The sequence below is a fragment of the Aquarana catesbeiana genome, linkage group LG08 (genome assembly GCF_042186555.1).
Source record: "Aquarana catesbeiana isolate 2022-GZ linkage group LG08, ASM4218655v1, whole genome shotgun sequence".
Classification (NCBI taxonomy): Eukaryota; Metazoa; Chordata; class Amphibia; order Anura; family Ranidae; genus Aquarana; species Aquarana catesbeiana.
The window spans coordinates 41,544,548-41,557,115 of NC_133331.1; positions in this window are offsets into that span (position 1 = coordinate 41,544,548).

Genomic DNA, 12,568 nt, shown 5'->3' on the forward strand with positions numbered 1-12,568 from the left:
GGGACAGAGCGACTTTGTTCCAAATCAGGGACAGTCTCTCTAAATCAGGTACAGTTGGGAGCTATGCATCTTATCTATATAATGCACCAAAACCGTTCAGGGGTTGTTGCAGCACCCTGATAACCACAAGGTTGATTCCTGTACAGCGTGCAATAGGAACATGCTCTTTATTCTGCTCCTTGCTTGCCTTGTTTTGCCCTATCACAGAGATTATTCATAGAATGTGGCATAGTGACAGGAAGCATTGAGCTAATGGTACCTCTGCACTCCCTGCTCAGTTTTTTTTTACCTGTTGGAGTGGTAGGCATTAAAGGACTCGCTTCCAGCAGGCGGCATCTGTAAACAGGGCAGCCATCAGAAATTTTTGGGCCCCTTACACAGCTTTAGGCATGCCCCCACCCCCTCCGAGCCTAACCACCAACATTCCCCAGGGCTTGCTCACGGGCCATCCTACTGAATCCGCACACCGGCCACCTCACCTGTACGCACTCAGCCACCCCTGCAATCCTGTATATATGTCAGCCCCCCCTCACACCTGTATATATGTCAGAGCCCCACACCTGCATATATGTCAGCCCCCCCACACACCTGTAGATATGTCAGTGCCCCCCCACAAACACCTGTATATGTGTCAGCGCCCCACCCCCCCACACACCTTTATATATGTCAGCCCCCCCCCCACACACCTGTATATATGTCAGCGCCCCACCCCCCCACACACTTGTGTGTATATATATATATATATATATATACACATGTCAGCGCCCCACCCCCCCACACACATGTATATATGTCACCCCCCAACCTGTATATATGTCAGCCTCCACACACCTGTATATATGCCAGCCCCCCACACACACCTATATATATGGCAGCCCCTCACATACACAAACCTGTAAACATACAAGACTCTGGCCCCTCCCTGTACACAAACAGCCCCCCCCCCCTTTCCTTCACAGCCCCTACTTGTAAAGAAGGTCTTCCTACCTGGTCCCAGCCTGTTTTCACAAAGCTGACATGTTGCTGAGCAGCTCATGACAAATCACACGAGGGGTGCACATACACATAGTAGCCAGAGGTGGCAGTAAAGAACTCAATGTCTGAGCTCACTGACATGAGAACAACAGAAGCTGTGAAATCGTTTCTGTAATGCACAGCACGGCTCCCCTTCACTCTTCCTGCCTTCTTCTAGCCCGGGCGGGCCCTCGGGCCTCGGTGCCCCTTACAGTTGTGACGGCTGTACCCCCTCTGATGGTGGCCCTGCCTGTAAAAGGAAAGATTAAGAGAATGGCATACACTGCAGTTCCTGTTCCCAGGGCTAGATTAACCATTAAAATAGAACTATCATTTTTTCTTCATTTTGGATAGAGTAAGGGAAGGTGAAAACGCCTGTCAGGTTTTTTTTTTTTTTGCCATTTGATTCAAACTAAGGAGGTTTACTTTCCCTCCCTGCAGGGGCGTCCTGTCCATTAAGGGTGCACAGGCGCTGCTCCCTCTCTCCAGCCACCCCCTCTATGACTAATGAATAGATTCATGCTCTGGAGCAACTAACTGCACTTGCAGAGGGCAACTGCACTTTGCAAATTGCACAATCTATTTGCCTTCAGTAAATCAACCCCTTTGCATTTAAAGCTTTTTTAAATATTAAAGCCCAAATCTGGCACAAGAAAAACATTTCCCTGCCACTGAGACTCTCCATACTGCAAGCGTTAACTTCTTGATAAAGTAACACTAAATTTTGTCCAAAAATAAAATCTGTTCAAGTATGTATTGTTAAGCTGGATACACACTATACACTTTTCTGTTGATTTTTTTGTTCAGATTTATTAAAACCATATAATATGAGGTCAAACCTTAATGCCCCATACACACGAGCAGAATTTCCGTCGGAAAAATCTTGGATGGTTTTTCCGACGGAATTACGCTCAAGCTTGCCTTGCATACACACGGTCTCTGAACTTTTGACTGTCAAGAATGCGGAGACGTACAACCATAGGCGTGTGCACAGGGTGTGCCAGGTGTGCCTGGACACACCCTAATCACCCTGTGCTGGGCAGATTTCTCCTGCTGCTTGGCTGCAGAGAAAGGGACTGGGGAATGTCTGTCCTTAGTCCCTTTCTCTGTCTCAAAAGTAAGACATCAGGGGTCTGTTTAGACCCATGATATTTCACCAAAGCCCCCCAATGGGGCTCCCTAAAAAAATGTAAAAAAGTAATAAAAAAATTGTCAAATTTTTTTTGTAAAAAATAAAAAAAAATTAAAAAAGTAATAATAAAAGAATATATAAAAAATAAACAACAACAATCTCTGCCCTTCTGACACCGTCCACTGCTCTACCGACACCAACCTCTGCCCTACTGACACTGTCCATTGCCCTACTGCCCTATATATACAGTATATGCACACATATAAGCTTTGGGGTGCACACCCTAATGCAATAGGCTGCGAACCCCTATGCGTACAACACTATGACAAGCCGAGAAGTGAATGAAGTTCAATACTTCCGAGCATGCGTCGCTTTGTTTCCGAGCATGCATAGGAATTTTGCACGTCGGAATTGCTACAGACGATCTGAATTTCCGATAGGAACTTTTTCCGTCGGAAAAATAGAGAACCTGCTCTCAATCTTTTGCTGGCGGAAATTCCGCCAGCAAAAGTGGAGCATACACACGGTCAGACTTTCCGACCAAAAGCTCACATTGGACTTTTGCTGGCGGAATTTTCGATCGTGTGTACGGGGCATAAGAGTTTCAATTTGTATGCAATCAGGCAGGCCCTTGCACTACATTGTTTTGGTAAATCTAAAGGAAATCTGACAACAAAAGTTGTATAGTGTGTATGGGGTCTAAGTTTTAAAAAAGTAACTTCTATTGCTCTCAGCCGCCATCAAATCTAAAATTGTCTTTTTTTTTGCTGCTGTGATCAGATATCCTGTTAGAGAGTGTCTACATTTGTTCTCCATGATCCCACTGTATGTAGGAACCTCCTCTCTTGCTTGCTCCCAAAATGGACTATAGACTAGTGACTTTGGGTTACGGGATGTGTAGTGTGCATAGAGCAGTGCACATGACCAACATTATCACAGACTGCTTGTTCCAAAGAAACAGAAGTCAGGGGGGAAAAAAGAGAGATTTTACAAGGAGGCAGAAAAACACAGTAAGAAACAAATTAGCAGTAGATGTACGGTATATAGATTATCTTTGAAGAATAAGGATGTCATTTAGTGTTACTTAACCACTTGCCGACTGCCCATAGCCGAAAAATGGCTACAGAGCGGTCGGATAACTCTGGGAGGGCGTACTATAATGTCCTCCCAGAAACGCGCTCCCGCGCGCTGGGGCGCGCACCCGGGAATATCTGTGACTGACGGGTCCGGTTCATCTCTCTCCTCTCTGTACCATTCGGTACAGTGTGAGAGGAGAGAGGGAGAGATCGGGTACAGCAACACTGTGGGCTGGATCTGTAGTACCCACAGCGCTGCTCTGTGCCCATTGCAACACTGATCCATCCATCCATACTCAGCCCCATCCATACTCACAGCCATCCATACTCAGCCATGCCATCCATACTCAGCCATGCCATCCATACTCAGCCATCCATCCATGATCAGCCATCCATCCATGCTCAGCCATCAATCCATCCATGCTAAGCAATCCCATCCATACTCAGCCATCCATCCATGTTCAGCCATCCCATCCATACTCAGCCATCCATCCATGCTCAGCCATACTATCCATACTCAGCCATGCCATCCATACTCATCCATCCATCCATACTCAGCCATGCCATCCATACTCAGCCATCCCCATCCATGCTCAGCCATCCCCATCCATGCTCAGCCATCCCCACCCATGCTCAGCCATCCCCATCCACGGCTTATGTATCCCCATCCATGGCTCATCTATCCCCATCCACAGCTCATCTATCCCCATCCCCGGCTCATCCATCCACATTCATGGCTCATCTATCCCCATCCACGGCTCATCCATCCACATTCATGGCTCAGCCATCCCCATCCATGGCTCAGCCATCCCCATCCACAGCTCATTCATGCCTCACTCACGCCACATCAGTTCTCATCTCTGCCACAGCCATGCCACCACAGTGCCTGTCAGTGCCACTACAATGCCTCAAAATAGTGTAATATGTGGTTAATATTAGGTTTTGAAATTTATGTCCCTAGAACACCTGACGGTGCTCCCTGCATGTTGGGCTTCTGTATGTGGCCAGGCTGTGAAAAAGTCTCACACATGTGGTATCGTTATACTCGGGAGGAGTAGCAGAATATATTTTGGGGTGTAATTTTGGCTATGTACATGCTGTATGTTAGCAATATTGTATAAATGGACAACTTTGTGTAAAAAAAAATGCGTTTTCATTTTCTTTCCACATTTTCCAAAAACTTGTGGAAAAAAATGACATGTCCAAAAGACTCATTATGCCTCATAGAATGTACATTAGGGTGCTTGCTTTCCAAAATGGGGTCATTTTTTGGGCGTTTTCATTGTCCTGGTGCTCCAGGGCCTTCAAAAGTGCAAGAGGTAGTCAAAAAACTTATATGTGTAATGTCCCTAGAATGCCTGACGGTGCTCCCTGCATGTTGGGCCTCTGTATGTGGCCAGGCTGTGTAAAAGTCTCACACATGAGGTATTGCCATACTCAGGAGGAATAGTAGAATGTGTTTTGGGGTGTAATTTGTGGTATGCACATGCTGTGTGTGAGAAATAACCTGTTAACATGACAATTTTGTGGAAAAAAAAAAGAAAAAAAAAATCTTCATTTTGCAAATAATTCTAGGAAAAAATTGCAACTTCAAAATACTCACCGTGTCTCTTAATAAATACTTTGGAATGTCTACTTTCCAAAAAGGAGTCATTTGGGGGGGGGGGAGGGGGCGAGGATCTCGAGGATCCCCCACTGACGTCAGTCAGGAGGGGAGGAGGAGAGAAGGGGCCCCACCCGCTGCAGCTGTCATGCCCAGAGAGGAGAGAGGCGGCGGGTCACATGACCGCCGATCAGTGCTGTGAAAACAGGTATATAGCTGCATTATTTTATAAGGCACAGACAACAGGAGCACATTACATGAATAAACAGAGAAGATGGTGTAAAAATGTGTGTACTTTCAGCAGCAGGAAGGTAAGGGGCGGGGGGCAGAGCGGGACTGACATGGAGCTGACAGGCAGGGAGGGGAGGGGGGAGAGGATGGAGGAGAGCACAGAGAAGAGCTGCGGATGACGGAGGCACATAAACGGACAATGGTGTCAGGGCTCAATAGCCATGATATATCATGGTCAGTTTACAGAGGGGAGGGTATAGCCAGGCAGGATCAGCCAGGTATTTCAGGTGGTTGAAGGTTAACAAATGCTTTAAGGTCTTGGGGTACAGGTATAATACTTACCTTACTCCTCACTCCTGTAAACACTAGGGTTGCCATCCATCCAGGATTCACCCGGACAGTCCGGGTTTTGAAAGGTGTGTCCGGGTTTCAGACCACCTGAAACCCGGACACATTATTTAGAATGGACTGTGGCTCCCCAAGTACCACAGTCGCAGAGTGCATAGGTGTGCACATGGGCCCCACCCCCTTTCATGGACAGAAGAGGAATGAGGATCTGCTCCTCCTCCTCCCGCCGCTTACCCCTCTGTCTGCCCACCCACATTCCAATCCCCGGTGTTCTGTGCCTCAGGAAAGGGATGTGTGAGCCTGAAGTTTGAAGCTCAGCAACTGACAAATACATGGTGGATGAAAGGTGTCGATGCCTGAGCCTCCATCCTTTGGTGAGTGAGCTCACCATCCATTGTCTGTGACTGAATTCTCCCCGCTCCCTCCCTTCTCTCTCCTACCTCCAAGCGATTAAGTACACTAAGGTTAGGGGGATCTCAGATGTAAGGGGGGGCTTTAAGAACCCTAATTTAGGGGGGGATGCTGGGAATGCTGATGTACGTGGGAGGTTTGGTGAGCAGAAACCCCCTTACACCAGAGTCCACAGCGTTGCCCCTTAAAAATACAATTTTGCCGTGCACGGCTAAAGTGTTCGGGTTTGGTTTGAAGGAAATGTGGCAACCCTAGTAGACAGCTGCCTTCTCCTTGTACAATGCAGAGTTATTAGTCATGCAAAAAAAAGCAAAAAAGATTTATACCATTTCAAATTTGTATTTCGCTTTCAGCAGCTATTTAGTCTTGAGCCAGGTTCAGACTGCTGCACTGTGGTTTGACCACAGCACGGACGTATCCACATTTTTTGCATGTTTTAGCCGCAGTACCATAGACTTTCTATTAGAATGCTAGATTTTGATGCGTTTTCTGAAAGCGTGCCTAAAGTCCCGTATGCTGCATCTTTCAGAAAAGGTGTGGCAAACGCATGACCTTGTATTTTTGTCATGAAACTCTTTATTTCAATTACATATCCTTTTTCTGTAGTTTATGACTATCTGGTTACTATTGCGATTGTACTCTTTTAACTCTTTGACCTTTATATTCTCTAAGTGCCATATGTATAATTTTGGCCCTTTTTATTTTATTGAGTATGTAATCTTTCCATATCAGCCACCAATAGGTTAAATTGACATTTTGAGCTTATGTTGCTCGCCGTTTCTATGTGAGCATTGTTTCTGTATGTTTGTATTACCTTTTTTTTTTTTTTGTTTGCAAACAATAAATTTACCTTTAAAAAAAAAAAAAAAAACACACGACCTAATAGAAAGTCTACAGGGCTGCAGCTAAAACCACAAGTAAAATGATCTAAAACCACTGGGGCAGCAGAGCAATGTGAATCCGGCCTTAATGTCTTGTCTGCAACTAAGGAGCTGAGGGGGGCATCATTGTTGGGCTATGTTTAGGGCATCAGTTGCCCTTAACCGACCTTATGAAATGAGGAGAGCAATGAGGGTGGGACTTTACATGAAGTGCATGGTTGCAATGAAATAAAATTTGGTAAACAATTGGAAAGATTTAATTGGTTCATAAAAGGTAATACATACATATGATAATAATCAGTTACAAATAATAAGAGACATTAACATTGTACATGGTAGCAATAATGATATATAATAATATGAACACAAAGGTATTCCACAGTACACCAAATTAAAGTTAATATAAAACCATAATCCATAGGGTATTGCCTGCAAGACAAGTGGCCTCAAAATCCTATTAGGTAAGAGTAGTAGAAACTTGGGTACAATTAATGAAAAACACAACATTTGGTAGCTCAACGCTTTTCGTGGCTGGAGTGCCACTCGTCAGGAGCAAGCGTGTGTGATATCTGGAATAAAAAATTGGGTATAAGGGTAGTCTGTTATTTGCAGACATGAAACAAAGATGGGATAATGAAAAGAACCCCACACAAGGAACATGCTTACGCACTGAGGTTCGTGTGATGGTGGCTGAAGGCCGGGCGCCGCCGGCCACTCGGGAGCACCACCCCCCGGGAGCTGAGGTGGACGGATCACCAGGGGCAACCCGCAAGGCGCCATCCAAGGCCGGCATGAACCCACGAGGCAAACATGTGTAGGAAGTGAGAGTATGGTATGAAAAACCAGGGAAGTGAACTGGGTTGTGTGAATGAACAATTGGGGAGTGGGAGTGAAGGGGGGGAAGGGATTGGAGCATGTCGGAAAATGAAGGCAGCCAAGGCTGAGTGACCCTGAATGAAGTGCAGGTGATAACAGAAAGGAAAGAAAGAGAGGGCCAGGTCCCAAGAGGGGAAATAGAGCAAGATGAGTAAGTAAGGAGGGGACAGGTGGGGCAGTGGATGGAAGTGAAAAGTACCTGAGTGAAGTGAACGGATGAAAGGGAGAGGGGAATAGCAATCCCCAAGCAAGCGTGACATCCAATGTGATGGGAGCCTCGAGAGCCAGCACAGCCGAGGCTGCGCCTTTGTAGGTGCCACCACGGAGACCTCCCACCAGTGTCACGCTGCACACACGTGGGGGAAGGGTGAAAGGCGCCGCCGAACGGGCACCATGGCACCTGGCCGATTGGCACCAGAGTGGAAACCAATTCGTTGAGCGTGTCAGCGTCAATAGGGCTCGCATGTCCGACGTGGAATGCGTGACGCTGGCGCGCAGTGGCGGTCCATCCACCCCTCTGAGGATAGGGGAGGAGGACAGGGTGTTAAAAATGTGGCTTTTAGGGGCATTTTGCCTTGTTTTTTTTTTTCTAAACTCCCCTCTATGTTAGCCTATGTGTCCATGCACACATAGGTGTTTTACTGCGTTTAGAGGCAGAAAAAAACCCCAGGGCCAGCGCTTTCAGGAGAGAAGTGTTTTGCGGCAAAAAAATGCCCCACATGCCTAAATGCATGTAAACTAACCTAATAAACATGCTTTAGTGCTTGGCGCATTTAGCGCTTGGGCGTTCATTCATTCCAATGGCCAGAATAAATTAATACTCTGGCCAGCAGTGGCGACCCGTAATGAGGGTGCAGGGGTGCCGCCCCCCCTATCAATACAACTGGGCCCTTAATCTACATGCAGGGCACCGGACACATGGATTCCAATGGGTTTTTTTTTTGGTTTTTTTTGAAGCACATGATTAGATCCTGAGGCTCTGATTGGCGTAAAAAAAACGGTTGGCTCGGGGCGCAGAACACTGCGCCCTGAGCCCACCCAGTTGTGTGACAATAGCGAATGAATATTTGGGGGGAGGGAGCGGTGCTGGTCACCCAACTGACTGGCAGGGGGGTGGCTGTGGGTGCATTGTTTACCACGAGCCGCCACTACTGGCGCTCGTGGTAAACAAAACAAAACGCAGATTTAGGCATATTGTTAACGCTGATTTTTCCTCCCCTGAAGCATAGGCATCAAGGGGAGGATAAAAAATGTCCTGTGCATGGGGCTTAAAAATGCTGGCTGACTGTCTCTGGTCTCATAAATGACTCACTGATCCACCCAGGATAAGTAAGCAGGCAGTCAGACTGAACTCAGAACTCTTGATATGCATGCTTGTTTCAGGTTAGTGACAAGATATTGAAACCAGATTATGACAACTAGCATTTTCACCGGCAGTTTATATATTTTACATGGCATTGGATTCCCTTAAACCTGACACAATACATCTCACCACTAGAGGGGGTGATTTCCCACAGAAGCTACAAGCTGCAAGCTGCAAGTACCTTCGTAATCTTCAGAGGAAATCACACATTTGCTTCTATTTTTTTGCATGGGCTTCTGTGTGAAGGTGTTGGTAAATCTTTTGCAGACTATTTCCTTGACTCCCTTTTTATCTGCTGTTCTGCAACATCATTACACTCAGTTTTGCTTTCTGAAGCATCTTTAAGTTTAAATTGTGAATGAAAAGGGAACAGTGTGTGAAGATAAAATCAGGTAGAATCGCTAATCATTAAAAGCACGTTTGACTCTTGCAAGAGCCCTTTAATTGATCTTAGATTACAAGCACAGACTTTTTAGTGTATAGTCATTAATCCTCAGGGATCACTATGTTGCTTATAGCTGAAGTTTTCTTTTTTGGGAATTTTAAGAATGAAGTTTCAGGAAAAAAAGCTTTAATTTTAAATAAGGAACTTTGGGTCAGTGCCCATCTGCAGCCTCACAAGTGCCTCAATGCAGCGTCATCAGTCCACATCAATGCAGCCTCATCAGTCCACATCAATGCAGCAGCCTCGCCATTGCCATCAATGCAGCAGCCTCACCATTGCCATCAATGCAGCAGCCTCACCATTGCCATCAATGCAGCAGCCTCACCATTGCCATCAATGCAGCAGCCTCACCATTGCCACCAATGCAGCAGCCTCACCATTGCCACCAATGCAGCAGCCTCACCATTGCCACCAATGCAGCAGCCTCACCATTGCCATCAATGCAGCAGCATCACCATTGCCATCAATGCAGCAGCATCACCATTGCCATCACTGCAGTCTGATCGATGCCCTTCTGCAGTTTAGAGGGGACAGGGAGCGGGGCGAAACGAGCGCTGACAGATTACTTACAGTGAAAATCTTCTATGATGGACAGAACAGTGGTCCAATGGTGGCCCAGGAGACGGGACTTCCTATTACAGAGGCCGCCAAGTAAACAGGAGATTCTCACTGTATGTAATCTGATGGTGCTCATCCCGCCCCCCTCCCTGTCCCCTCCGAGCCAGCTGAAATTGAAGTATTGGCGTATAACACGCACATGCTATTTGCACACGATTTTCATGGTGAAAAAGTGAGTGTTATACACCAATAAATACAGTATATATATATATATATATATATATATATATATATATATATATATATATATAACATATCATTATATGTACCTTTTCTTTTTTAATATGAGTGATCACATAATCTCTGTTCTCATGTGCATAAAGGGCTTGTAGAGCTGGTGGTGGAGGAACAGCGTGATACTGATCTACCCAGTGAATAGCTGTGCAGGGGGTGTGTCAGCACAAGTCTGACCATTGGAGGACAGGCAGGTTGTTCTCCCAGCACAGCCAGAAAACTGACCACGCTGGGATGGATGTGCTTGAGATAGGAAAGCAGGGGAACTGGCAGGATCACCAGATATTTTACACAAAGGACGAAATACAAAGTGAGCAGGATACTTTTTAACACAAGTACAATGTACAGTAGCTGCAGGCACATATCAGGAATGTGAAATGTTGGGGTAACAAACACTTTATATTCTCAACAGATTTTGACAAAACCCAACTGACTTCTCCCAATAAAGAATTTATGTATATTTGTGCCCAAGCACACACAGTTTATGTGTTAGGTAGCTGCTGTGTTTTGCTATTTCAGCTCTGCTTCCCTGAACTTTTTCTCAGGGAGCGCACACAACGTCTACATCACATAGGGCTGGTCACAAGGGACAGCAGAGTTTCAGGCTTATGCCAATAAGTTAGTTTGGAGAAGAGGGGTGCAGGGGCGTGGCTTGCCATCTCCAGGCTTCGGGCCTGTGTGTATTGACAAATAGTCAGCCAGGAACACAAAGGTGGCTCTATAAGATCTTACTAATACAGGAAACCTGCAGCATGGATCTTTGAACCAGCTCAATTAAGAAAACGTGCATGATTTTAAAGAAAATGAAGCAGCAGGCAAGGTAAGTTCTAATGTAAGCTGCTGTAATAGTTAATAAAAATTTAGGGCTGTAAAATATTTCATGGCAGAGCAGCACTGTGTCTCTGTTTTGAGATATGCAAAGAAAAAAAATCAAACTTTTTTTGAGCATACACCGAAGCATTGCATACAACTACTATGAATTATGTATGCAGTTCATACAACTGCTATGCTGCATGCACACCATTTACAGAACCATTTCTGATACATTGGTGGTCACTGGGGTCCTCAGTTTCAGTCCGCAGTAGGACACTAGCTGCATGGGGTTTGCATGTTCTGCCTGTGCTTGCATAGGTTTCCTCCCACACTCCAAGGACAAGATGGTAGGTTAATTTTCTGCTGTCTAAATTGACTCGTGTATGTGAGATTGGGACCTTAGATTGTAAGCTCTCAGGGTCAAGGATGGATGTAAAGTATGTATGCTGTCGGTGATATATACCGTAAATAATGTCACTGCAATCAGCACCCTGTACAGTGGTTGTGTTCTCTGAAAATGCTAGCTGCCTGGCTGTCATACTGACATTCTGAGTCACTGACCTGGAACAAGCTGGTGGACAAATCTCGGAGTGAAGCTCCCCGATCTGCATCCTTCCTCTAAGTCACCGACTCCAATAATACAAAAGAAGTCATCTTTATAATGCTGGCCATACATGATACAAGCTGATTGTATAAATTCTGTCCATTCCCCTTAAAGAGGAAGTAAACCTCTCTGTATTGTTTGTACCTATAGGTAAGCCTATAATAAGGCTTGCCTATAGGTACTGTAAATATCTCCTGAACCTGCACTGTTTAGGAGATAGTGACTGTATACGCCGCCAATGACGTCATCGGCACATGCGCTCTGAAGGAACCATGCCATTTCTTCAGAGCCCTGAGCCATGACCGACGGCTCCCACGCACGGGAGTGATGTCACGCGGCTACGGCCGGTCACACAGCTGGAGTGCGCAGACATGAAAGGAAGACGGGCAAAGATGGATGCGGACTCCAGCGTTAACAGTGAGGGCTTTGTTTGCAGGTAAGTTTCACACAATGTGCTAGTATGCAATGCACACTAGCACATTATGCCTTTACTTTGCAGGTAAGAAAAAAGAAAAAAAAAAGAGGCAGCATTTACTTTCTATTTAATGGCTACATGCGCATCCATAAATAATCAGTTTCTTTTCCAATTGATATATCCTGATAGAATTAATCAATCTATAGTCAGCAACCTATTCAGTTATATTCAGTTCAGATATGACACAGAGGGAACAGGATTTTGATTGATAGTTGGAAGATACCATTGTAAATTCTCAATCACATCTCGGTTTCCATCATAAATTCTCATAATCTGATCAATTGAAATTCAAACAAAGTATCTCAGAACTGCAAATCGATACAAAATCCTTGATAATATTCTACCCTGCCAATCAACTCAGTTTGGTTGAATCCAACCTAAATCAAGTCTAAATTGATTGGAAGGGAAGTTATAGCTATTTGATTGTTTGTCGATTCAATTATT